The sequence below is a fragment of the Phascolarctos cinereus genome, unplaced genomic scaffold (genome assembly GCF_003287225.1).
Source record: "Phascolarctos cinereus isolate Bilbo 61053 unplaced genomic scaffold, phaCin_HiC Scaffold_726;HRSCAF=1367, whole genome shotgun sequence".
NCBI lineage: Eukaryota > Metazoa > Chordata > Mammalia > Diprotodontia > Phascolarctidae > Phascolarctos > Phascolarctos cinereus.
In genome coordinates this window covers 338664275-338691594 of record NW_027556098.1, presented here as the reverse complement: position 1 = coordinate 338691594, position 27320 = coordinate 338664275, and positions in this window count along the sequence as shown.

Sequence of the window (27320 nt, the reverse complement as noted above, 5' to 3'; positions counted from 1 at the left end):
GAAATGATGGATGCAAATGCAGGAGCAGATGTGTATTTTCAGGTATGGCTGATGTGACTATGCTCATTTATTTAAAAAAAAAAGAGGTTTGGTTCTTTTTTTTCACTGGGGGAGTGATGAGGATCTAGTGATTACATTGCCAAAAACAAAGTAACATCTTGCATTTCGCATATACTTTTTTAAAAAGCAAGTTATACATAATAGGGATTCTTGGATTCCTATATGATCATCTTTTTTCTATTCTATTGTATGTATGGAATTCTTAAAATTTTGGTATTTAAGTGCAGAATGAAAAAGTTAAAGTTAACCCCTACCCCGTCCTGCATCAAGTATGGAGCTCCTACGGACGTCCTCCAACATTCAGAGTGGCTCCCCTTCAACACACACACATGCACACTCACACACGTGCACGCACACACACACGCGCACACATGCACACACACGTGCACACACATACGTACACACATGCACACACACACACAACACACACACACACACACAGCTATCCTAGGATCAATGTACCCAGCGGATCCATGTTCACTCACAGTTATAACTAGTAAGCCTAGACTAATGTCTCTACCTTCATCACCCAGCCAAAAACCAAAATCTGTTCAAAATGAAGGCACTTAATGATATTTCCTAATAAGAAAAATAGAAATAAAGCATTCTGCCCCCCCCCATAAATCTGGACAAGCTCTCCCATAAATAGTCAATGGTTAAGACTAGAAAGGTACATTTAGGAACACTAATGGGGAATCCACATGAAGAGAACACATGGGACCAGAGCTCATGTAGGAGGAGGTGGAGGGGCACATGTACAGAAAGTATTCATGGCCAGAATGCATATGTGGAGGGCAGTTCACACCTCCGCTAGACAGGGCTGGTCTAAGTCACCTGTAATTGTAACCATGCTACTTCCAGCAGGTCTTCTTTCCCATTATCAATTCCAGTCTTGTATTCTCTGCTAGATTCAGTCTGTCAGTCAATAATCATTTGTTAAGCTCTGTTTATGATTACAACCGAAAAAACCCCCACAAAACGCAGAAACCTAACATGGTCTTGGGTTGCGTTAGGAGAGGCATCGTGTCCAAGCCTAGGGAGATGATGGTCTTGTTCTCTGCCCTGGTCTGATCACATCTGGACTATTATATTCAGTTGTAAATACCAGAGATATGATAGCTTTCTAAAAGTATTTGAAGAGCTGCCCTATGAAAGAAAGATTTAATTTATTCTGCTTGACCTACAAGTGACAAAGAGGCAAATTTAGGCTTGATTTCCAGAGGAGACCCTTGTTGAGACTGGTCAGGTATGGATTAGACTGGATGGCTGCTTAGGCTTCTTCCAGATTTGAGATCTTGTGATTCTACGATCTCTTCTTAGCAGCTGAGAGGACACTCTGCTGTTGTGGGTACGATTCCAACCATCTCTAGCTATACATGAATATTCTGGAGTCTGCTAGGCCTCAGAAATTAATTCTAATAAAAGGATTTGTCCTTTTATTCTTTTATTAAGATTAAGGGGACTTGGGATTCCTTCTGTGAAGTTTGGATTCAGTCAAAGGGCCACACTTGAGGACCTAGAGGGCCACATGTAGGCCTCGAGGCTGCAGGTTCCCCAGCCCTGATGTCTAGTCCAGTCCCTCTGTAGCAGGGCAGGCCTTCCTCAGACTGGTCCAGTGGTTCAAGCTTGGGATTGGAATGAAATGGGGCTGTCTCAGACTGTCAGGACTCAGCCCTCACCAGGTGTGAGATCTCAGCCTTTATCTCCATAGTGGGGCCACTAAAGGAAACCAAGAGCACAAGACTCTGATGTTGCTTCTGTCTCTGTTGTGACTCTAATCGATAATGATTTAGTGTGACTATAAATTGCTCTGATATGGGGCAGAACCTCTTCACAGCCTGCCCCTCCCTTGGTGGAGCAGGGGAGAAGGGAATGGTGACTGTGCCTTGGTTCCCAGGCACTCTCAGACAAACATGAAAAAAGAAAGAAGGATGTGGTACACAAATACCCTTTCACTTTGGCATATTTTAGTTCATGCTGAATAGCTGAGATGATAACATTTCAAGCATTTCAAACCCTAGAGGACATAGAGAAAGTGTTATACTTGGAGTCAGAAATACCTGGGTTCAAATCCTGACTCATTCACTTAACTGTGTGACCCTGGGTAAGTCATTTAAACTCTGTGGGACTTAGGTTTTTCAGCTCTAAAATAAGGGGGTTGGACTAAGATCCCTTGCAGCTCTGTCTGTGATACAGTGAGCCAATATGAGAGCAGGGTCCTACTCCCCTTCTCTCCTAGACTCTCCTTGAGGCTCCTCACTCTCCCAAGAGCACTCATCATGCCTTGTTCCACTGACTGAGAGCAGCCAGGGCCCAGGATGGTTAACCTGACTGCACCTCTGCCAATAAGGAAGCACTAAACTCTTGGGACTCCTTACACAACGGCTCAGCTATGTTTACACTGGACAAAGTCTTTGTTTGCTTAAAACAAATACATTTGAGCTGAGCACAAGTTGGATTCCTCCCCTGGAAATCAGCTGTGTGATGCAGTGCCTGGATGCCTTTGTTCTGGCCCTCCGGCTCTGGTGCACCTTTCCAAGCTGGCGGAGCCTATACACCTGTCCCCTGCACTCCAAGCACACCTGCCGACCTACCACACAGAGTTCTATCTCCCACCTCGTTGGCACAGCGGAACCAGCCCTGGGGCTCCAGTGGGAGCATGTGGGTTCAGATCCACCTTACCTGTGTGACCAAGGCACTTGGTTCTTCGTCTGGAAATTAAGGGATTTGTACCGGAGGGCTTGGGAGGCCCTTCTTGCACTTCCACCCCCCATGGCTGCAGTGCTCTCATTCCTCGATGCAGCAAGTACCAATGCCCACAAATATGTCTTTCCTGATTCCCCCAGCCGTTAGACTACCCCCTAATTAAGTTCTATTTATTGTTGTAGACATCTTATATTTAATAGGCTGTGCATATGCTGTATCCTTTGCCCACCCCCACCCCAGTAGAATGCAGGCTTCTTGAGGGCAAGGTCTGGTTTTTTTTATGTCTTTGTATCCCCAGTGGGTGGCACTTGCCCTTCTGGGCAAAGCCACCATGGTGGCAGGGGACTGGAGTTTATTTGCCCCAGTGAGTGGCTTGGGAAACTGCTTATGCACGTAGTTTCATCCTATTCCATTAAATCCAGCTCAGTTTTATTCCCTACCCTCACCCTTTGCACAAGGTGGTCTTGCTTTTGGCTTCATCCTGCCAGATCCCCTCGGGGGTATTCCTGGCTTCTCCTCTGCTTCTCTTCCTGCAGGACGTCTTCAGTCCACTTTGGATCTGTTCTCCCAGCAGCCTGCCAAGACCAAGGCCAAGGCCGAGTTCTCATTTGCCAAAGGAAGATTAGGAAAGAAGGGGGTGAATGTTTTGTTTGTTTTTGTTTTAAATCAGCATTCTCAATATCATCATCCCCCCTCCCCAAACCCTTCAGTAACATAGGCCAAAACCACAATTTTTTTCCTGTCTTTTGAATTCCTGGGGTGAGAGAGGGTTCTTGTGCTGCCTGGGTGGAGCTCAGCAGTCCCTCTGCAGAGCATTAAGAATTCGGTAAATGCCGGGGATCTAGGATTGCTGCACATACCTGCTCCCACAGCAGGCATGACAATTTGCTCTCTCCTTCAGCATCCTTGGACAAGCTAAGATGATAGTATAAGCCTACAAAGGGTTAACAAGAGGATGTGGCCTGATGCTTACAAGTTGTCCTCTGCTTATCTTTGGGATCCAGCAAGAGCAAAGTTAAACTAAAAGCTACTGGTGACCCATGTTCACAAAGGCAGCCGGCCTTTTCCCCAGATCCTAGGCACTAGGCAAAATTGTTGGAGGCAGAAAGCCACAATGGCTCTTTTCAGGGAACCATAGCTTTTAAGGCCACAGGGTTCACTTTAGCACAGGGGTTCTTAGCCTTTTGCGGGGCAACTGGACCCCTTTGGCAGTATGATGAAACCTCTGGACCCCTTCTCAGAATAATGTTTGTAAATGTTTGTTTAAAATAAAATTTGTAGAATTATAAAAGAAACCAATTATATTGGTATAGTTGTTTAAAAAACTTTTTTAAGTCAGGGACCCCAGGTTAAGAGCTCCTGCCTTAAAGTCCATTAAGTCCAATCCTTTCATTTAATTGATGAAGAAACTAAGACCCATAGACATTAAATGACTTACCCAGAGTCTCATAGCTAGTAAGTCTGAGGAGGATTTAAATGAAAGTATTATTGACTCCAGGTCCAACACTCTATCCACTGTGTCACTTACCTGTTTCTGAAAAATTGGAAATAATTCTAGAACTCTGTGTAGATTAGTGATGCCTATGCCAACAGAGGCAAATTTCTAACTGCCCAGCAGGGATCTTCTACCTTGTCAGAACCTATTCGTGCATTCCCAGCCTAGATTTTTATCCAATGACTATTCCTCATGTGTTCATTCCTTTATTCAACAAATAGTAGGTGCCTACTCTGTGCATTGTGTGTTTCTAGGTCTTAGGAGAAATATAAATGGCCCTTAACTTATTTATAATATAGCTAATAAAGAAGGAAGGCAGCTAGATGGCACAGTGGATAGAGCATTGGGCCTAGAGTCAGGAAGACTTGAGTTCAGATTCTGACTCTATCACTTACCAGGAGGGAAGGAGATGGAGAGAGACATATTATCCTATATCTAGCTTGGAACTCAGAACTAAAAAAAAGAGAGAATTTTTTATCTTTTTGTTTTGAATTCCCAGAGTATAGAAAGAGCATTTATGTAGGAAAATTCGTATAGGTAATGAATCAGTACTAGAGTGGGTCAAAGCAAATAGAGGTTGAATACCCTGCTCACCTTGCCACTCAGCTGCTGCTACTGCTATATGTCCCTACGTACAAGTATTTATTAATGTTGTACACATATATACCTGGGCAATTAGGTGGTGCAGTGGATAGACTACTAAACCTAAAGTCAGCAAGACTCATCTTCCTGAGTTCATATCTGGCCTCAGATACTTACTAGCTGTGTGACCCTAGACAAGTTCCTTAACCCTGTTTGCCTCAGTTTCCTCATCTGCAAAATGAATTGGAGAAGGAAATGGCAAACCACTCTAGAGTCTCTACCAAGAAAATCCCAAATGGAGTCACGAAGAGTTGGGCATGACTGAAATGACTAAACAACAAAAAATAAAGAAGGTAACCCTTAAGCAGAGTAGAATTTTATTAACACATGGGACAGTAAGCATGGTATAGTGCAGAGAGAGCCTTCCTCTGAGGGATGACAGACCTTGATTCAAATCCTGCCAAGATGGTGAAGTAGCAGGGAGCAGACAGTGAGCCTCCCACTCCAAACTTCTCCAAACAGATCTAGAAGATGCACTAGACCAAATCTTGATGAAGAAATCCAAGAAAAAAAAATGCAGAATCATTTTTCCAGCCCACGTTGGTATAGGGAGACAGATAGAGAGGTTTGCTCGACCCTGGGGACGGGGTCCAGTCAGAAATGTACTTCGCACAGAACACTCCAAAACCCAGGAAGAATCTGTACAGTAGGGTAAGAGGAAGTCCCAGAACCATATCAAGGCATCTTGATGGGAATGGGTACCATCTGGCAGATTTGTCATCTGTTATCCAGTTCTGGGTCACAGATCCAAAGCAAACTGAGAAGAAGGCAGATGTACCCAGGGTGTTGTTCAAGGGTAAGGAGAAGTGCAGTCCCTAGGCTACGTACCAAAAGCAGGGCAAATTCAGAAGCAAGCAAGAGATGTGTGGTTCAGATCCCTGGAGCACACCAGGGTCTCAGTTCCAGCTTCTAGTCCAGTCTGAAGCTTGCAAAGGAATAACAATGTCAGAAATCCCAGATGAAGGAAGCCTGTAGTTCTGTTCCTCCAAACCAGCATTTCCAAATTGGGTAAGAATGGCCGAGTCCAACAGCAGTCTACTGTTGTTCAGACCCAAACCTAAGTCTAAGAGCTAAGATGGGGGAGTGGGGAAGGTGGGAGAAGAATAGGTGCTGCAATCACACTTTGCCCTGGCTCAGATCATTTGAGAGGCATTTAAAGCTTGCAGGTTTCCATCCCAAACTGTGCCAGAGAGCCTGAGAGAACACAACATTCAATATTCCCAAGAAAGCAGCAAGTCTGAAGTCAGCAAGGAGGCTGAAGAACGAGCAGGTAAGAATGAGAATCTTACCACAAAAAGACGTTACAGTGATAGGGATGCTCGAGACAGAAACTCAGAAGAAGAGAATGACTCCAAAGCATTTACAAGTAAACCTTAAGGAAAAATACAGCTTGGACACAATTCAACTAGAATTCCTGGAAGAGATGAAACAAGAGCTTTTTTTTTTTTAGGCAATTGGGGTTAAGTGACTTGCCCAGGGTCACACAGCTCGGAAGTGTCAAGTGTTTGGTCTGAGGCTGGATTTGAATTCAGGTCCTCCTGACTTCAGGGCCCGTGCTCTGTCCACTGCACCACCTAGCTACCCCAAGCAAGAGCTTTTTAAAGGCATTAAGAATATTTTTACAAATGAAATAAAAGTGCTAGAGGAGAAAAACTGGGAAAGAAATGAAAGCTATGAAAGAAAGAATTGGAAAGGGAATTAACAACTTGGCACAGGAAACGCAAAACTCAAGGAAGAAATTCCTTGAAAAATTTAAATGGACCAAATAGAGGATAATGACTCCAGAAGACAACATGAATATCAAAGCAAAATCAAGACCAAAAAATAGAATATGATTCAACTTAGTTGTTCAATCATTTTAGTCGTGTTCAACTCTTCATGACCCCATTTGGGGTTTTCTTAGCAAAGATACTGGAGTGGATTGACTTCTCCAGCTCATTTGATAAATGAGGAAACTGAGGCAAACAGAGTCAAGTGACTTGCCCAGGGTCACACAAGTAGTAAGTATCTGAGATCAGATTTGAACTCAGGAAGAGGAGTCTTCCTGACTCCAAACCCAGTACTCTATCCACTACAGCCAGTGTATAGTACAAATGAATGGAGTGTCCATCATTTGGAGGGAGGACTGAATAAATTATGATATAGGAATGTAATCATCCATTATTGAGCCATAAGAAATGATGAAAGGAGTGGTTTCAAAGAAATCTGGAAAGACTTGTATGAACTAATGCAAAGTTAAACAAGCAGAACCAGGAGAATAATTTATATTTCATCTACAACAACAACAAGAATTTATTACAATATTATTGTATAGCAAAATAACTTTGAAAGACTTAAGAACAACCATGACTCCGGAGGGTCAGTGATGAAGCAAGACATCCACTCCCTGACAAAAAGGGGATAGAATGAGGGGTAGAGTATGGAAGAAGATAGATTTCTGACATGGCAAATGTGCGGGTTTGTTTTGCTCAGTTGTTGATTTGTCACAAGGAGGACTGTGCTTTTCTTTTTTTTTTCATTGAGGGAGTGAATTTGGAGAGAGACAAAAGGAACCTATTAATAGTGATGCCCCCCCCCAAAGAAGGTAAGAAATAAGAGGGTCATAAAACCTTGTTTTTAAATGCGTGGAAAATAGAAGAAAGATATTCCAAAAGAAACTGAGGAGCAGTACATCTTCTAAAGTAACATGTTGACGTTATTATACAGTTTTTAAAAAATGGTATGCAAAAGATTCATGGTTTCACCTGTCCTTTTCGGTCCTGCTTTGTTTATGGAAATTTCAATTTCGGGGGTGTTTATTAATCTCAGAACAAAAAAATTGAAGGAAAAAAATGCTGGGCAGGTAAACACAATAAGATTTGACACCTGGCTGGATGCAGAGAACAAAGAGTATTCTAAGGCTACAAGGATGGGTAACTGGGAGAACAGTGGTACCTTCAAGAAATAGCCAAAGGATCATAGATCAGAAACGTACCTTAAAATCTGTCAGGTCTAATTCCCTCATTCTATAGATGAGAAAACTGAGGCCCAGAAAGGCTAAGTGATTTGCCCAACATCACACACCTAGTAAGTTATCAAATAAGGTGAGATTTGAACCCAGGTACAGTGGATAGAGCACTCATTGGGCCTGGAGTCAGGAAGACTTGAGTTCAAATCCTGCCTCAGGGACTTATGAGCTGTGGGACCCTGGGCAGGTCACAGTCCTGTTTGCTCAGTCACCTCATCTGTAAAAGGAGTGGAGAAGGAAATGGCAAATCACTCCAGTATGTTTGCCAAGAAAACCCCTAGTGGGGTTAAGAAGAGCCAAACATGGCTGAAACGACAAATGTATTTTTTTAAGGGGTCTAGGCAATTGGAGTTAAGTGACTTGCCTAGGGTCACACAGCTATTAAGTATCAAGTGTCTGGGGCTGGATTTGAACTCAGGTCCTCCTGACTCCAGGGTTAGTGCTCTATTCACTATATTTCTCTATATTTCTTATAAAGATGTGTCATTGCCCCTCCTTCTTCCTTCCTTCCTTTCTTTCTTTGTTTCTTTTTCTCTTTCCTTTTGTTCTCTCTTTCCTTTTTCTTTTCCTCTTTCTCTTTCTTCTTCCTTTCCTTCCTTCTTTTCTTCCTTCTCTCCCTCTCTTGCTTTATTCCTCTCTCCCTCCCTCCTTCCTTTTCCTTTCTTTCTTCCCTGCTCTCCTCCTACACTCATATACTGCCACATTGAAAAAAGAAAAACAAAGCCCTTGTAACAAACTTCCTGATTCCAAGTCTAGCAGCCTTGTCTACTTGTCCACACTACCAGCTCCAAGCTTGAGAATAAAGGGAGCAAACCCCAAACCCCAGATCCCACCAGGAGCTCCCCTTACTGAGGTGGAATGGAAATGGAGTGAGCAAATGCCAATTGGTGAGAAGAAAAGCTGGGTGTTTGGGGGTAAGGGCAAGTGTTCCCATGTGACAAATGGAGAGCGTGTGAGGGGGAATAGCCCAAGGGAGGCCCGCTTTGCGGCATCCAGCTTTAGTTGGCACTGACACAATTCTTATAGAGCAGCCCTTCTGCAGACTGACTCACTCACTGTCACCTGTCTATGCCTTCCCGTAGACTGCCCCTTCCTCCCTTTCACTTTTGCAGAAACAGAAGAGTATTCTAAAGACAGTTTGCTAGAAGTTAAAGAAAGGGTAAAAACCATGTGTAAGCATGCAACTTCTAGAAATTAAAGGAGTCCCAAGTTACAGAGCTCAAGATGATATCCTAAGAGCACCCAAACTGTTCTTGCTGCCATTCCAAGATGGATTCCACTCTCATGATAGGAATCCCCAGCCCTGATGCTAAGCCTAGGCTTCTTAACTCGTGTTGTGTCAATGACCCCTTTGGCAGTCTGGTGAAGTCTATGAATCCCATCTCAGAATAATGTTTTTGAATGCATAAGACACCTAGGACTACAGAAGCAACCAATTACATTGAAATTGTTGTCCTTGTTCAGTTGTTCCAGTCATTTCTGACTCTTCATGACCCCATTGGAGATTTTCCTGGTAAAGATACTTGGCATTTCCTTCCCCAGTTCATTTTACAGATGAGGAAACTGAGGCAAACAGGGTGAAGTGACTTGTCCAAGGTCACACAGCTAGTGCATCTCTGAGGCCAGATTTGAACTCAGGAAGATGAGTCATCTTGATTTCAGGCTCAGAGCTCTGTTCACTGTACCACCTAGCTGCCTTATATTGAAACACAATTTTTAAAAATTGTTTAAGGTTCATGGACCCCATATTAAGAACCATTGCCCTAAGTGGAGTCAGCCTTCTAGTTTCCTTTGAGCTACATACACACACACACACACACACACACACACACACACACACACACATACACATGGCTTTACCCATTAATTTCTGGGAGAATTTCCTCAGACTGTGATACCTCCACATTGTAGGATCATAGATATAAAGTTGGAAGGGACTTTTAGAGGCCATATACTACAACTCTGACATTTTACAGATGAGGAAACTGAGGCCCAGGGAGGTTAAGTGAATTGCCCAGAGTCCCATATATAATAACAGAGATGAAATTTGAACCTAGGTCCTCTGACTCCAGTATCCATGCTGCCTCCATACAGCCTGACCCATTCCCAAGTGATAAATACTGTCATCATATACCAGGGTGGCAGACATATGTACCAGGGACATGAGCATCTGCTAGTGCAGCAGTTTTGCTGGCAGCCGCCCTCAGCTCTACCCATTCTCTGTCACTGTTCCTTGTGCCATCTTTAATGTAGTTTACATGGCCTAGCACCAGTCACAGGGAAAGATGGGATTGATGGGGGTTGGAAAGGCAAATGAAAAGGGGGTGTCTGTGCTTTCCCCAACCTCAGAATTATTCAGTGGAAGCACTGAGTGTATGGAAGGCACACTGCCTGAGCCACGGAAGAGGTAACATGAATTCTGTCAGCCTAGGTTGGCTAGGAGTAAGGACTGTTGACCTTCAGCTGGAACGGGGAAGTCAGCAGGTTTTCAGGCCTCCATAGTTGCCAAATGAAGCCCTTTAGTATGTGGGGCTGCAGGCCAGCCTGGCAACAGAACTAGAGAGGTATTACTGGCCCAGAGATATTTTGACCCTGGCTATGTTACAGTAAGAACTGCCATAATTTCCTGAGGAAGAGGAAGTAGATGGTGGTAATGGAGGCAGCAGAGTTCTTTTTTTAAAAAGTTCATTTTCATTCTGAACGCCTTGTAGTTCAGTCATGTCCAACTCTTCATGACTCCATTTGAAGTTTTCTTGGCAAAGGTACTGGAATGGTTTGCCATCTCCTTCTCATTTTACAGATTAAGGAACTGAGGCAAACAGGGTTAAGTGACTTGCCCAGGGTCATAGGGCTAGTAAGTGTCTGAGGCCAGATTTAACTCATGAAGAAGAGTCTTCCTGACTCAAGGCCCAGAACTCTATCCATTGCACCACCTAGCTGCCCACTGAACTTAACAAATACCAAATATTTGGGCATTTCTATATAGATGATAGAATGGAGAAAGAAGATTGCACATGAAACTTCATATCTGTATTAAGTACAGTTTGTTTTTCTTTTTAAGTACGCAATAAATTCAACCACATAGGCAGCTAGGTGACTGAGTGGATAGAGCACTGTGGCTGTAGTCAGACCTGAGTTCAAATGTGGTCTCAGGTACTTACTAGCCCCGTGACCCTAGACAAGTCATTTAACCTCTGTTTGCCTTAATCCACTAGGGAAGGAAATGGCAAACCACTCTAGTACTTTTGCCAAGAAAACCCCACAGACAGTATTGGAGTCCTATGGTCCACCAGGTCATGAAGAGTCAGATGTGACTGAACAACAAAAATTCAACCTAGGGCTTTCAAAGCTACTGGCTTCTTTCTAGCCTTTTGTTCTCTTCTGTATTTTTTTTTAAGGGGGCTAGTGTCTGGGGCTGGATTTGAACTCAGGTCCTCCTAACTCCAGGGCTAGTGCTCTATTCACTATATTTCTCTATATTTCTTATAAAGATGTGTCATTGCCCCTCCTTCCTTCCTTCCTTCCTTCCTTCCTTCCTTGCTTCCTTCCTTCCTTCCTTCCTTCCTTTCTTTTTTCTTTGTTTCTTCTTTCTTTTTCTCTCTTTCCTTTTTCTTTTTCTTTTTCTTTCCTTTTTCTTTTCCTCTTTCTCTTTCTTCTTCCTTTCCTTCCTTCTTTTCTTTCTTCTCTCCCTCTCTTGCTTTATTCCTCTCTCTCTCCCTCCTTCCTTTCCTTTATTTCTTCCTTGTTCCCCTCCTACACTCATATACTGCCACATTGAAAAAAGAAAAACAAAGCCCTAGTAACAAATCTGCACAAAATAAATTCTCCAATGTGTGTCCAAATATGTCTTCATCAAGTCCAAATAAGAGTTCTTGGACCCTGCTCAGAATTCAGAATGGAAGAGAAGGAAGACAGAGAGCCATAAAATAGAATAACAAGCCCAGATGTTGCCCTCCACTGGTATTGTGACCTATGTCACATGCCTTTCACGTGAACTGCACATGTCTGGGAGTTGGGGGTTGACTCTGTGTTGACCCAAGATCTTTCTCTGTATAAAGGGCCTCAACCCCAAAGTGGTTCTCTAAGCCTGGAAAGACTATATAGGTTCCTAGAGAAGGTGGGAAGCATCACAGGGGAACCCTGCTTGACTCCCTAACAATGTTGAGTTCTTTCTTCATGCTGGCGAAAGGAGACCTACAAGAGCAGCACTGTAAGTCTGGAGGACTGCTTAGGTACCTGAGGAAGATGGCGGCTCACCAGAGAGGGAAGAGGAGTTATCTTAAGTGTTTATAGGCCCAGGGATAAGTCCATTGTGTTTGGTGTTGCAACTCTCTGGGTTGGCACGTGAGCCATATAGGGTATGAGTTATTGATAAACCTCCAAGAAGGAAGAGCTCAGTAATGAGCCATGGGTTAAACACAAGGGCAATAAGTAAACACAGTTCATTTAGCAACAGACAGCTGCTGCTCATTCCTGTCACCAGTCACAAGGGAAGAGTCATTTCTTCATGGCCTCAGTGAGTGGGCACGTGTTGAACCAGAGGATCTCCAGGTGGCGTGTAACAAACACACACACACAGAATTTCTTGTTTATTAGCCAGGGGGATTTAACCCAGCAAAGCTGTGTGGTAGCCAGGTTTTATTCTCTAGGCTGTTCTTAAGAAAATGGAATCCATGTTTAGTTTCAGCTCTTCCTGTTTACCAGGCTGCTCTTTTGGGAGAACTTGTGTTTTGTTTTGTTTTTTTCATTCTGACCTCAGTAATGATTGGGATGAAGCCACTTTGTTGTTATATCTGTCAGAGATTCCACTGTGAGGTAAAAACAAGCACAAATATTTTTGACCTGAACGTGAACAGGTAACGGAGGGTGTGTGTGTGTGTGTGTGTGTGTGTGTGTGTGTGTGTGTGTGTGTGTGTGTGTGTGTGTGTGTGTGTGTGTATGTGTGGTGGTGAGAGACAGAGACAAAGAGACCGAGAAAGAGAAACAGAACAAAATAGAATGAAAGACAGAATTATTGAAAAATTTTATGTTTAGCTCCAATAATCACCCAAATCATTTCCACAGCATTAATCAGAATGTGTCCTGAGAAGGGCCAGTAATGAATTGGTTGGCAGAGAGGTCCTGAGGTTTCTTCTCAAACATGTCAAACCTCTTGGGTCGCTGGCTACAGGAAAGTAAGGACATATGGCCCAGAGCCCTCAGGGAGCTTTTTTGCCAGCACTTCAGAATCCATTCCTATATTAATAACAAAATCAGACTGGCTTTTTACTTGTTTACCAATCCGTGATGCTCACCTAAGAATTCTTACGAATGCGGGATTTTATCCTTAGAGCCTCTTTCCTACACAGAGAGGCTTTTATATCTGATAAGATTCACAGTTAATGATCAAGATGGACTATCGCTTATTTTTTCAGAATGAGGAACAAGGTTGATTTCCAGAAGCAACAGAGAAATACACAATATAGATTCATGACAGCATTGTAAGACATATTTAATAAATAAGAATAGTCCATAGATTTAGAGCTGGAAGATAATAAGTCAGTAATAACAATGATAACAATATCTAGCATTTATATAGTGCCTACTCTGTGCCAGGCACTTTACAAGAATGATCTCGTTTAATTCTCACAACAACCCTGCAAGGTAGGTGCTTGTTATTATCCCCATTTTACAGTTGGGGAAACAGAGTCAAACAGAGGTTAGGTGACTTGCCCAAGGTCACACAGTAAGTATTGTGAAGAGAATTATGATTTTTATAATAATCTATATGATATGTGCAATGAATATACTAATAATTTAGAATTCTCAAGAACCGCCTCTCTTGTGGGTCAGACTCAATGCAGCTTAAAATGATCAATCAGACTTTGATAAGGCTCACAGTCACTGGCAACCTTGTACCTGAGTACCTGAAGTGAAGCAAATCAAAGATTGTAGAACCTGTTCCTGTCACAGAACCCTAGTCCTGTGACCCACCAAGTAACGACCCCCAAGGGCTCAAGCTATATTGCTCCCACAGGACTCCTGAATTGCTGTATTGTCTTCCATTTGTGGGATTGCCACAATAGAAACAATTATTTATAATACAAATTCCCTTCTCCATTCCCACTTGGGATTTATGTATATAATCCCTGTCTTCACTTCAGCAAGGTGGGATTCTGATCAGGAGAATTCCCAATTTTTGCAAATCTGTTCCTCGTAATGAAATTAATTAACTAAACGGCTACTTGATTACTGGCACTTTGTCTCTGGCCTGTCTCAGGTTAGAGACTGGCTCAAAATCTTGTTAACAGTAACCATTGAGACATCTAGCCACCTCCACATATTCCAACACCTCCCCAAGAGCCATTCCATATGACAATTTGTGTTTTCTTAGAGAGAAGGAAAAAAATGTCTAAAAACATGTGCAATATGTAACATCTGTGTATCTCCCACTTATACAAAGGAATGGGTTGGGGGCATCTTCTCGTATATTTTCATCTGAGTCCCATTTAATCTTTATAATTTCTTTCATTTACTTCTAATTTTTTGGTGTTATCATTGTTTTTTCCATTGACATTGTTGTAGTTACTGTGTATATTGTTTTCTTAGTTCTGTTCACTTCATTCACATCAAATCATATAGATCTTTCCGTGCTTCTCTGTATTCATCACACACATCATTTCTTATAGCAGTTATATCCCATTACATTCATGTACTACGATTTGTTTAGCCATTCTTCAATCGATGGGCACTGACCTTCTTTCCAATTCTAGGTGGCGAAGTAGATAGAGTACCAGCCCTGAAGTCAGGAGGACCTGAGTTCAAATATGGCCTTAGACACATGATCCTTACTAGCTGTGTGACTATGGGCAAGTCACTTAATCCCAATTGCCTCACCAAAAAAAAAAAGTAACTAATTCCAATTCTACCATCAAAAGTGCTGCTATAAATATTTTGGAGTATGTGGGGATGTTTTTTTCTTATTGATGGCTTCCTTGTAGTAAAAGCCCAGTAATGGAGCAACTGTTTCAAGGGAATGGACATTTTAGACACTTTATTTTCATAATTCCTAATTGCTTTCCAAATTGGTTGTATCATTTAACAGCTCCACCAACAATATATTAGTGTGCCTATCTTCCCCAACCCCTCCAACATTAGCTGTTGCCGTTTTTGTCAATTTGCAGGGTATGAGGTAGAACTTCAGGGTTGTTTTGCTTTCTATTTCTTTTATTAATAATGATTTGGAGCACTTTTTCATATGGTTGTGAATACTTAGTTCTTTTGAGAACTTCATTCATATTTTTTGACCATTTATCTATTGGTAAATTCATCTTATTTGTATTTTTAATTATTCAAATACCAAATATCAGAAAAATATGATACAAAGATTTTTCCCCATTTGATCACTTCCATTCTTATCTTAGATGCATTAATGTTGTCTGTACAGAAGTTTTTAAATGTCAAGTAATCAAAGTTCTCTATTTTATCTTTTGTAATTGCCCTATCTCTTGTTAGGTTAAGAATACATCTCTTTTCCATAGGTGTGAGATGAATATAATCTGTTTATCTTCTAATTCTTTTATAGTATGACCCTTAATGTTAAGGTCATTTATCTATTTAGACTGTGTTGTGGAGTGTATTGTGAGATATTAATCTAAGCTTAATTTCTACTAGATTGCTTTCTAGTTTTTCCAGCAATTTTTATAAAATAGGGAGTTTTTCCCTTAGGCAGCTTATGTTTTTGACTTTATCAAACACTAGGTTACTGAGTTCTATTGTTTTTTAACCTCCCTGGTCTAATTTGTTCCATTGATCTTTCTCTCTATCTTTTAAGCAATAGTTAAAGATGGTTTTGATGACTGCTGCTTTATAACATAGCTTGAGGTCTGAAAGTGCTATTCACCTTTCATCCTTACTTTTTTTTCATCATTTCCTTTGATATTCCAGATCTTTTGTTATTCTAGATGAATTTGTCATTATTTTATAAAGCTCTGTAAAGTATCCTCTTGGTAATTTGAGTGGTATAGCATTAAAAGTATACATTTCTTTTGGTAGCATTGTCATTTTTGCTATATTGACGTGGCCTAGCATGAGCACTGAATATTTAGGTTCTTTATTTCTTTCAGAAGTGCTTTGCAACTAAAGCTACACAAGTTTCTGTGTGCTTTAGGAAATCAATCCCCAGGTATTTTATGTATTTTGTAGTTATTTGGAATGGGATTCTCCTTTCTATCATTGCTTCTTGTGTTTTGTTATTATCCTATAGAAAAGCTGTTGATTTTTGAGGATTTATTTTGTATCCTGAAATGATGCTGAAGCTATTAAATTTCTCATTTAGTATCTGCTTATTCCCTGGGACTTTCCAAGTAAGCCATCATATCATTAGCAAACAGGGAGAGTTTTATCTCTTTTTACCTGTCTTTATTCCTTTCCCTTGTGTGATTGCTATTGGTAGCATTTCCAGAACTATGTGAAATAATAGTGAGCAGAGTGGGCATCCTCACTTCACTTCTGCATTTACTGGAAAAGGTTCTAGTGTTATCTCTACTGCATGTGACACTGGGTTTTGGTTTTAGATAGATACTTTTTATGATTTTTTTTAGCATGAAAGAGCATGATACTTTGTTAAAGGATTTTTCTGCATTTCCTTGATTGGCTTTTCTCTTCTTAGTAATTTGGAGCATTTTTAAAAGGTGGTTATGAATGCTTTGCAGTTCTTCTTTTGAGAATTGTTTGTTCATGTCCTTTGACCATTTATCTATTGGGGATGACTAAGCAGTAACACGCCCTTCTCAGAGAAATTTGATATGAGGATTTTTTTCCCATTCGATCACTTCCTTTCTTATCCTAGATGTATTAAATGTTATCTCTGTAGAAGCTTTTATTTACTTTTAGTTTCCTCTTCTCAGGCAGCGACGTGGTACAGTGGATAGGGCTCTGGCCTTGAAGCCAGGAGGACTGAGTTCAAATATGACTTCAGACACTTGACATGTATTAGCTGTGTGACTCTGGGCAAGTCATTTAACCCCAATTGCCTCACCAAAAAAAACCCCACAAGTTTCTTCTTCTGCTGTAAACCTTGTATTATGTTCCTTTAGTTGCTTAATTTATTCTTTTTTTAGAGGTAGTCCTATTTCCCTTACCTTGATCCCCTCTTCTCTCTCTCTCTCTTTTTTTCTTTTTTTAGGCAATTGGAGTTAAGTAACTTGCCTAGGGTCACACAGCTACTTAAGTGTCAAGTGTTTGGTCTGAGGCTGGATTTGAACTCAGGTCCTCCTGATTTCAGGGCCGGTGCTCTATTCACTGCGCCATCTAGCTGCCCCACACTCTTCTCTTTTAGTACTCTTTCTTCCTCTCCTCCCCTTCAGCTAGTCCTGTTCCTTAGTTTTTAATTTTCATTTTTGTTCCCCTTTCCAAAAAAAAATGTCTTTCACTCTTCATTATCCATTTTCTCTTTTTTTTATTCTATGTTTTATTTATCTTTGGAAACAATCAGGGTTAAGTGACTTGTCCAGGATCACACAGATAGTAAGTATCTGAGGCTAGATTTGAACTCAGGTCCTACTGACTCCAGGGCCAATACTCTATCTACTGCACCCCAAGCTACCCCTCTGTTTAGTCTAGACCCTCATTCTCTCATTCATGAACCCTATAATTATCTGGTCATTCTCTTTTCTCCACATTCTTCATACAATCAGAGCTTCAGAGTATCCATTTTAGGCTCTGCCCACTTGGCCCATTCTGATGCTGCATTCCAGGGTGTACCTGTTGGATTCCCCTTTTCCATTGTGCCTCACTCTCAGAGCAAAGCCAATTATTTCAGGTGTCAGAGAAGACATGGTAGAGCACCTCCCTAGCCCCCACTAACATATACACTCTCTTGTTTATCTTTTTTCCCCCTTATTGCCTGGAAATCTCCCTCAGTCTATACTTTCCCAATCTGTGTCCCAGTTGCCCCTTGGGTTTCAAATCCCTGCTCCTAGGACAGTAGACATTTCAGGCACCAAAGTCCCTAAGCCTCTTCCCATGTAAGGTCCTTATCCCTCTTCACCTATTGGAGCACCGATCAGTAGAACCTCCTCCCACCTGTAAAGTAATGCCTCCCTCCTTTCCTCCCCCCTTTTCAATCTTTTCCCTCCTCTTTACCCATTCCCCTATAGGCTCTTCTCTTTCTGAGACCACAGAGGTCAATTTCCGCTCTTTGCCGGCCATTGATTTGACTCCGGAGCATCACTCATGCCTCTCTATCCCCCTGTACCCTCCAGTATTGTGATGTAGTCCCACAAAAATGGCATTCCCCTGTAGGCAGGGTGTCACCAGGTTCTGTTCATAATGCTCCCCATCTGCCTCTTCACCGTTAGCTCTACCGTATTACCACATTTGTCCCTGTTTCCTTGTGTACATTTAGGAAAAAAGTGTCTTACTGATCTTTCTGTTGTCACTCTGTTGCTGTTGTTACTGCATTTATTCACTTGTTGTTTGAGACGTTCGAAAAGCAAATAATCTCTTCAGTTCTGGCTTTCTTTCTAGAAATGTTTCAAACTTTTCTTTATTATTGAGTATCCATCTTTTGTCCCATATGGTTAAGCTCATATGTAGGATAATTCACTCTGGGCTGCATCCTGAGCTCCAGGGATCTTCAGAACACCTTAGTCCATTCCCTCCTCTTTTTTGTAGTTGATACAGAAGGAATTGTCTGTTACATTCTTATCCCTGGTGCTTAGGACTCCAAGAACAGCTGAGCATTGAAGATAAAGTGTGGCCTGGAGGGTCCTCCCAGACCTTGAAGGACCTGTCTTAGAGCAACTCTGTAAACTCCTTCTTATATTGCTCTGAGGGGAGAGGACTAGAAAGCCAAAGGAAGACAAAAAAAAGGCCTAGATGACTCCAAGTTCCCCCTGGTGAGCTAACATTGGGTGTAAAGGGAGTGTTGATCTGGAAAGTCCCTGATCACTGTTCCCACCTCCTTACATCCATTCATGGTAACCTTCTGCTATGTGCCCAGGTTTTTAATTGTAGGGCAGGAATATAATGTAATATAATATATGATATAATATGATGTGATGTGATGTGATATATATGATATGATATGATATGATATGATATGATATGATATGATATGATATGATATATGATATGATATGATATAACATAACATAGCATAATATAATACAATACAACATAACAATATGACATAACACTATATTATATTATATATGTGTATATTTATAATAGGGCAGCAAGTGGAGGCAAAATGAGGTTTTTTTGGGACAATCTCCATCTTTAACCCTGTCCATTCTCTGACCCAACAGAAGTTTAATGTTGTGATTTTAAAGAATCTTAGCAAGAAATCAAGTTCAAATCCTTCCTTTTAGGTAGGAACAGAAGCCCAGCCAAATAGCACAATGAGTGACATCTCAGGCAAAGCTGGGATCAGAACCCAGGTCTTTGAACTCTTTACCTGGTCCAGTGCACTCTCCTCTAAGCCTTTCCTTGGTTCACAATTGTGCTGGGTTTTGCTGTTTCAAAATGAGGAACCCCAGTTCTATCCTCGGTAGAATAATATAAGCTAAGAGGCTGAGGAACTAGTCTGGTCCAGGATTCAGATGGATGTCTGCAGGGAGGGGATTAAGGTAAGACACAAGGCCGTGGTTTTCTGGGGAGGGAGGGAGGGAGGGAGAGTAAGGTTGATCAGGTATTTTCTGGGCCAGCTGGAGCAAGAACACAAGGTTACTAGTTTGGGATGGACTGACCAAAGATAGCTGGTCTGTAGGGGTCTTTTTTATCTGGTGTCTCCCCTGAGAATAGTCTTAGTGGGATTCCTCCTCTTCTCCCCAGATTTGTTGCTGTTGTTCAGTCTTACAATCATGTCTGAATCTTCATGACCCTGTGGACCACAGCATGCCAATACTGTCTGTAACGTTTTCTTTATTCCTATATTATAGTACTTTTTCCTTTTTTCTCTTAAACTACGTGAAGTTCTAATCTCATATGCATTATGAGCCAAGAAAAAGCATTACATTCCAAATTAGAGACCACAGCCATGTTCTGTCAAATTGTCCTTTTGTCCTTAACCCTTTTCATTGCAAAGAAATAGTGCTGTGAACAGAAACTCAAAAGGAGTTGGGGAGGGAGTAAAAGAGAATGGGCTAACATTTGATGGAGGACTTGGGCATTTCTCTGGCTCAGAAAATTTAGGAAAAAGGAAAACAGAGCTAAAAAAATTCCATACCAAAGTAAACTGATCCTGTTTGGCTAAGTCATGAGTCACCTAGCTAGTGTTATCATCTCCCTCATGGTGGAAGATGAGATGATAATATGCTACAGGCTGGCTGGACAGACAGAGGGAAAAGGTTATGCATTACTAAATCATCACAGAACTGTGGCATTTAAGAGCTCTGACTGACACAGTGACAAGTCATGATTCCAGAGGAGTGGTGATGAACCACCCTACACCACCTGTGGATGGAAAGGTGATGGACTCAAGATGCAAAATAAGACATTTTTTTTGACCTGGTCAGTGCAGGAATTTGTTTTCCTTGACTATACACATGATACATGGATTTTTGTTTTCTTTTTCCAAAGGAGGTGGGAGTTCGAAAGCAGAAAAAATAAATTTTTGTTTATTAAAAGAAAACAGAACAAATTCTTTTAAAAAAAAAAACTTCTTGGAGCCAAAACATTTCTATGATGGAGTCAAACTATCTGTGGGTCTGTTGGAGAGTTCTCTAAGCCAAAGCAAAGCATCTGCTAAGTTATTGAGAGGCCTTGCCAATAATTTCATCTTCAGGAAGGTAGGGGAAGAGAAAGGGATTGCTTCTCCTGACCTGATCTTTGCCAATAAAGGAGACATGATGAGTGAAGTGGAAATGATAGAAACCTTGGGAGAAAGTGACCATATCATTTTAGTTTGTGATCATAAGAACACTAGGCATAGTCTGATATGTACCTTAGAATTCAGAACAGATTTTTTTAAAAAAATCACAAAAAATTAGTCTGGTTACATCACTTAAGATTCTGAATGTGAAATTAGTGCAAAAGGGACAAGGGCATTCATAAATAAAAGTTTAATGATACAATAATATGTGTTTCCATTGATGAAGAAAGGGATGATATGTCTATAAAGAAACTCATGTGACTGCACAGGGAACTCTCTGATGACCTCAGATTTTACAGTCACGTACAAAGGATGGAACTGAAGATAAATATGAAAGAGAATAGATTCAAAAAGGCCAAACTCCTAAATAAGCTAAAGGCTTGGGAAAAAATGGTAAGGATAATTAAAAGGGATTATTTTAAACTATGCTGAAAGTAAGATGGAGTAACGGTGGCAATAGAGAATGGAAGTGTGGTGTAGTGGATAGAGAGCTGTCCCTGGAAATAGGACCTGGGTTCAAATCTTGTTTCTGGCACATATTGCCTATGTGACCGTAGGCAAGTCCTTTAACTTCTTGGTGATATAGGTGACTCCCTGAGATTATAAATCGCAGAAAACTTGCTGACTAGCATTAGAAGGAGGTTTCTTTATCTAATTATAACAATGAAATGAAGGAAGAAGAAGGGAGAGAGAGAGAGAGAGAGAGAGAGAGAGAGAGAGAGAGAGAGAGAGAGAGAGAGAGAGAAAGATGCACCAGTAGCAAATGGAGTAGTTTTTCCAAGAAGCTGAATCTAAGCCTTACAGTGGCTGGAGGCTTTTCCATTCCCTGGCTCCCAGTTCAGTCTATTAAGAGAATAAAGCAAAGTATCTGAATTATGGCTTCTCAGAGAAAAACCACTGGAACAATGAGGAATCTGCTCTACTCTGTTTCTCTCTTCTATTTTATTGCCACATACAGTGAATGCCAGGGTTCATTACTAAGTGTTTCTTTTTTTTTTAAGTTTTACTTATAGGTTATTTACATTTTAAAAATAGTTTGTTAGATAAAGATTGAGCAATTTCAATTATTTTTGCTATGGGAAGAAGATAAGACAGCTTTGAAACTGTGTGGGACAGAGACCACTTACCCAAATTAAAACCAGAGTCTTGACAAAAGTTTGCAAAAAGGAGAAATCTCTTTATTGACTTTCTCAAGAAAGGACACTCCCAGCCCAAGAGTGTGAGTACTCTTTGTTTAAGGCAAGAATATATAGACTCTAATGCAGCAGCCCACCCTAATATACAATCTGTTCTCATGAAAACTACCCCAGCTACAGAGAGAACAAAGAGGTATAGAAATTATGTTAGCATGTTCCCCTTTTCAGGGCCTCACAGTTTCAGCAGCCTTTTACCCAAGGTCATATAACTAGCTAGAGGATGAGATAGAAACGATGCTCTTATGGCTCAGGAATGTCTGCTAACATTATCTAAGAAAAGGGAGGGAGAAGGAAAGGGGAGGGGGCCTCGTGTTCTGAGAGGTCTTGTGTTCTGAGGGGTCTTCACTTAGTGCTGGTACACATGTACCACTCAAAACCAAAGGGAAACTGTCATAGAAGGGGAAGAAGTTAGAAAGTGAGTAATAGGGAAATATAAGTAAAAAAGACTGAAATTATCAAAGTTCCCATGGAGAAAGAAAACTCAGTTAAACACTTTTAGCACAAGGAGATAAACCATCAGGGAAGATATTAACAGAAGGGATTATGATCTTCGGATGACCTAAATGAGTCCAGACATCTACGAATAAATATTGCAAAAAGAAGATAACTTGATCAACATCTGAAGAGTCAGAGACCTTGTGACTGTCCAAGTAAGCATAGAATCACAGCAGGAAGATCTTGAATGATTTAATAGAGAAATAAGAATTGAGAAAGCAAAATCTTCCTGCACAGCAGAAATTAATGACAGAATAAAAAAAAGTGATTCCAAATTGGTAGGAACTTGCAGTGACAAGTCTCACCAAACAAAAGAGAATAACTGGTTGAGAACGTACGTACACAGAAAGCACAGGACAATCTGAAAGAAGAGAAACAAAACACAATATATTAAAAGAAAGCATGATATTTATACAAGCAAAACATATTGATCTCAACGACAGGATGAGTCAAAAAAACCTGAACACCATAATGAAAGAAATAATATGAAAACTTTCTAAAATTTCTGAATACAGAAAACTAAGTGCCAAGCAAAAGAATCTATAGGTTGCCTCCAGGAGAAACAAAACAAAACAAAAAACTCTGTGTTACAAATTCCAAGACGTACTGTGGTTACATTTCCAAATTCCAGTGGCAAACAACAAATTCTTCAAGTGACCAGGAGAAAGACCTTCAAATATAAAACAAAGGGAGGTTGGGCACATAACTTTCAGAATCCAGCAACTTAATGGAAATTTTGTATCTTATTGTCTATTGCCACCTCTACATAAATCTGAGAAAGTTAAGGGTAGAGTTTTATCCCTTTCCCCATGGTTCCTTTTCCCTTTACTTTATCTTTACAGCCCTGTGAACCTTGGTAAGAATTGTTTTATATTGTCCCTTTAAGGAGACATTTAACAAAATGCAGTTCAGATAAAGAGCAAAATATGAAAACATTGCTTATAATGAAGGGCAGTTTCAAAAAATCGGTTCTATGTCAATAACACACTATGGGTAGGGAACCTATAGTTTTAGAGCCGCTTTTTGTTTCTAGCTGAATGCTGCTATAAAGATCAGCTCTAGTTTCATTCACATGCTAGGTGGCAAAAATTATTTGCAAATGAAACATGGGGCAACCATTATTACTTTTTTAGCCTAGTATCTGTTGGCATAACAATGCCAGTTCTCAGAGATGATTTTTAAATGCCTGAAGTCTATAGCTGCTTAAGTTTTATTATTTTCTTCCCCTCCCCCGAGTATGCCTGGCAATCAGGATCCTGGGGATCCAAATAAAGAGATAAAGAAAATTCTTTGTTCCTTATTTTAAAACTGCTTTATTTCACTTACCTTGGTTTTTTTTTTTGTATGAGCCTGGGTGGCCTGGGGGATAAGTTTCCTCTACACTGTCCAGAGCCAATATTTATCTTAATAAGCTGTAGGCTATGTTTTTGGATTTTGATTATCTTACCTCAGTAGTGAGTCATGTTCATTTGTTTCAGGCGTGTATGACTCTTCATGACCCCATTTGAGGTTTTCCTTGGCAAAGATACTGGAGGGATTTGCTATTTCCTTCTTCAGCTCATTTTACAAATGAGGAAACTCAGGCATACAGGGTTAAGTGACTTGCCCAAGGTCACACAGCCAGTGAATGTCTGAAGATAAGTCTTCCTGACTTCAGGCTCAGCACTCTATCCACTGGACCACCAACTGCCCTAGTGAGTCATGGTATATGCCCTTCTGTCAGCATTTAAAAATTTATGAAACTATACAAGATAGCTTCTTTCCAGGTGTTTGCCTTCTTACCCATGCTGCCTTTGGACTGATTACTCTTTCCCTTATTACTGATGCTTGATTCTCTTTGGATGTGACCAAGAGGAGAAAAAACCCTGCATCTGAATGGAGCAAACAGTTTATCTCCATCCCATGTCCACTCGTAAGAGCCAAGAGTCTTGGCTAACCCTAATTGCACTCTAACCCTAACCCTAACCCTAATTGCACTCTAACCCTAACCCTAACCCTAACAGTCCCAGCAGAGAGAGAGTCAAGTTCCAAGTAATCTAGCTTTTCTTGTTGAAGTTCCTGGCTAGTGTAGAGCGATCAATCCAGAATGCAGCCAAGCCAGAATTGGTACGTGGACCTGAGCTGCTACCCCTGAAGGCTGATTTGCCCCTAACCCCTTCTGGTTTAGCAAAACCAGAGGTTTCTACCAGCTTTCATCCAACCCTGCTTGAACAATGAAGAATTACCTAATCGGCCCACCTCATATCAGTCACTTGAGGGGGTGAGAGAGTCAGAGCACTCAAACAAACTTGCTGTTAGTCTAAGGCTAGGTGTATATAAATCAGGAAACAACAATAAGACGCCTGAGGTGAACAAAAAGAGAAGTTCAGGTACATCGCTGGCAAACATTAGCCATTTTCTCAGCGCTCTTCTGTTGTTTCTTATTCTCCCTCCTTTTTCAACAAGTCTCAAAAAACTCCTTTCTCTTCAGACTGACCGCTGGGGGAGATTGATATATAGGTTGAGAACTAGAAGGGACCTTAGAAACCATTTAATCTGACCCTTTCATTTTACAGATGGGGAAACTGAGGCCCGGAGAATTTGCTGACTCCCTTGCTTGCTTACTTCCTCACTCCCCAGTACACACTCTTTGATCCAGTGACACTGTCCTCCTGGCTGTCCCATGAACAAGACACCCTATCTCTTGGCATTCTCTTTGGTTGTCCCCCAGGCCTAGCAGGCTTTCCCTCAACTTCTCCTACTGGCCTCCCTTGCTTCCTTAAAGTCCCTACTAAAATCTCATCTTCTACAGGAAACCTGTCTCAACCCCTCTTAATTCTAATTCCTTCCTTCTATTAGTTATTCCCAATTTTTCCTGTATACAGCTTGCTTGCACACATTTGTTTGCTTGTTGCAATTAGATTTTGCCCATTTTGATTTTGCCATTACCCCTAAAGTATTCCACTTCCACATTCATAAACTTTGAAATTCCTTCGTCTTATGATTTTAAATATCATTCCTCCCTCTTTTCTATACTTTACAACCCCAACCCTGTTAGATTAGATGGTGAGCTTTTTTTAGGGCAGGGACTGTCTTTCACCTCTTTTTTTATCCCAACTGTTTAACACAGTACCTGGCACAGCAGGCACTTGATAAATGTTTATTGATTGAAGTGACTTGCCCAAGTTCATACAGGTTAAAAGTGACCTGGAATTTGAACTCAGGCCTTCTGACACTATCTCCAGCACTGTTTTCATGGAAATATGCTGTCTTCTCTCCTCTTTTCAATTGTCCTTCCCTTTTTAGCCATATGATAGGTTTTTAATCTTTCTCCATCGGGTCTCCCATCTTTCTAGGTTAATGGCACCATCAGAAAATTAATATCTAGGTACCATCATCAGGGCTTAGGGTCTAGAATACTCATCTTCCTGAGTTCAAAACTGGGCTCATACACTTACTAGCTGTGTGACCCTGAGCAAGTCACTTAACTCTATTTGCCTCAGTTTCATCATTTGTAATATGAGCTGAAGAAGGAAATGCCAAACTATTCCAGTATCTTTGCCAAGAAAACCTCAAATGAGGTCTTAAAGAGACAGACACAACTGAAATGATTGAACAGCAGCAGCACCACACCAAAATCTCTGAAATCCATTTCCTCATATCCTCATGCCCTATCTCTACTCTCAAACAAAACTAAGAAGGTTTCAGGGTTGACCTGATTGGGTCTGCTCTAGAATGGATCCACCTTGCTAGTATACAGGGCCTCCAGACCATCTGTAGAGTAGATTTGGAAACCCATATTGGTAGTAGAACTTGTAAGGCTCCCAAAATATTTAGCAACAAAGGTATCCTCAAAAGACTTGATATTATATGGAGCATAAATGGTGATATACTAGGAAACTGATTCACCAAGGAGTCCATCTAGGAAAGGCAGGAGAGTGTGGCTAATGTAGAGGTATTAGCCGGTGAAAAAATTGAAGAGTAGAGAGATTAGAGGTCATGGTGAGGACAAAGAACAGGGTTCAGATTGTAAAGCACAGAGAAAGATGGAGGAATGATTTTTTTTAAATCATAAGATACAGGAATTTCAGAGCTTATGAATGTGGAAGTGGAATGCTTTAGAGATAATGGCAAAATCAAGGGTATGACCATTAGTATGCATAGCTGAGGTCAAGCGTAGGAGTAGATCATGGGAATTGAGAAGACTGAGGAACTGATACGTTACGGTGTTTGAGGAACCATCAGTATGGATGTTGAAGTCCCCTAGTTTGAAGGCAGGAGTTGGGATGAAGAAAAAGACAGTGAACCAGGAAGGAAAGAGATCAATGGACCAAAAAGATCTGGATTCGGTGGTAAATTTGAATAGCTCAGAACTCAAAGGAAGAGAAGTTTCTGAGTGTATTGGGTGAACACTGAGGTAGTACTGGGAAAGTCTAGAAGTGGCAATCAGGAACAAAGAGTACTCTACTCCCTGTCACCACCACCCATGACCTGTGAAGTAGAAAGTATGGAACAAGTAATGGAAAAGGTAGCCATGTATGTGGTATCATCAGGAAGGATGCAGGTCTCAATGAAGTACTGGAAAATGGAAGGAATGAGAAAATAAAAAATTTAAGCTGAAATTAAATTTGTTCATTTGGAGCAGATATTCCAGAAAGCACAGTGGAAGAGCCCAGAGATGGGCAGATAGATAAGGTAGAACATAGACTGAGGAGAATGAGAATAAAGGAGCAGCAGTTGGGGGATAGGGAATGGATTTGTACTTCAGCAGAGGGCTCATAATCATGGTGATGAGGAGGATGTGACAGTGTGGGGCCATGCTAACAATTGAGAAATGTAAGTCTAGGATTCACGTTGTAGTGAGGTCCATTGAGGGAGGTAGCT